This window comes from Magnolia sinica, chromosome 6 (genome assembly GCF_029962835.1).
Source record: "Magnolia sinica isolate HGM2019 chromosome 6, MsV1, whole genome shotgun sequence".
Lineage (NCBI taxonomy): Eukaryota > Viridiplantae > Streptophyta > Magnoliopsida > Magnoliales > Magnoliaceae > Magnolia > Magnolia sinica.
This window is the reverse complement of record NC_080578.1, coordinates 59,131,514-59,133,043: the sequence shown is the minus strand read 5'-3', so window position 1 is coordinate 59,133,043 and position 1,530 is coordinate 59,131,514.

Sequence of the window (1,530 nt, the reverse complement as noted above, 5' to 3'; positions counted from 1 at the left end):
ACTATAAACCCTTGTGTCGTGGTTGAATGATTTATTTTTCTAATCTTTAATTATTTTGTGGGATGTATGTATGGTGGTGAATGTTGTAATCATTTAATTCAAGCATTGTGAGAATGTTGTAATAGTTTAGAATTTATTTTCTGCTATTCCTTTATCAGCTTGATATTTAATTTCTTTTGAAAGTTGTTCCAGCAAGGTTGCCCTACCATTTTTATGGTGTATGGCTTTTCCTAGAACAATACATTTTTTATTACAATTTATTTCAATTCAGTTTGTATTTGTTTCTGTATTCCTCTTCGATTTGAGATTTGATACAAAGATCTTTCTAGAAATAAGGTTGTCCTACCATAAACTCTGGTTTTTGGTGTAAGGTTGTCCTTAGAATAACATTTGTATCAACCTCTCAAGATCTGAATTTTGAGGTTATTTTACTTTCCTGCATTGTGCTTTACTTTGGCTATCATATTCTTTTTAATTCTGCTGTTTTAAGTTTTATTTGGCATTGTCCTATTCACCCCCCCTCTAGGACAGATAGCTTGGCCTTTTCAAGTGGTATCAGAGCCTAATAGCTCTCTCTCTTTTTTTTAATTCTTGGATTTAATTCCTGAGCTAACGATTTAAGCTATTTAAGATGTCAAATTTTGATAGCCTTTCAGTCACAAGGCCTCCACCCTTTGATGGCTCCAACTATGCCTATTGGAAAGCCAGAATGAGGATCTTGCTCAAATCAATGGATGAAAATGTATGGCAAGCCACAGTGACTGAATGGAATCCTCTTATCATGGAAGTTACTGGGGTTGATGGTTCAAAATCTATGAAAGTCACACCATATTACCAATGGACCACTCTTCAGAAAAGTGAGAGTAGTGCAAATGCTAAAGCACTAAATGCAATTACTTGCGCATTATCACCGGATGATTTCAAAAGAATCATTTCCTATGATACTGCAAAGCAAGCTTGGGATATATTAGAAATGACACACGAGGGTACTACAATTGTCAAAAAATCTAAAGTCCAACTCCTCACAACTAGATTTGAAGAAATTCATATGGAGGAAAATGAAATGTTTATGGACTTTTACACTAGATTAAATGACACTGTAAACTCAATGTGGGGTCTTGGCGATAAAATCCCAGAAAGTAAAGTGTGTACAAAAATATTACGCTCACTTCCTGAACGGTTCAATTCTAAAGTAACCGCGATCCAGGAACTTCGTGATACAGATAATATGAGGGTAGAAGAACTAGTTGGTTCTCTACAAACCTACGAGTTAAACTTTAAAGCTCCTAAAGGTAAATCTATCGCACTAAAATCTTCTAAATGTAATTCAGAAGAAAATTCTGATTCAGAAGATGATATGGCTCTCTTAGCTAAAAAATTTTATAAGATTTTCAAAAGCAAGAAAAGGGTTGATTTTCAAAAATCAAATGATGAAAAGAAGTTTAGACCCAAATCTCGAAAATCTTTGAAAGTAGTCAATGTTACAACTATCAAGAATATGGGCACTTAACAAATAGATGTCCTAAAAGG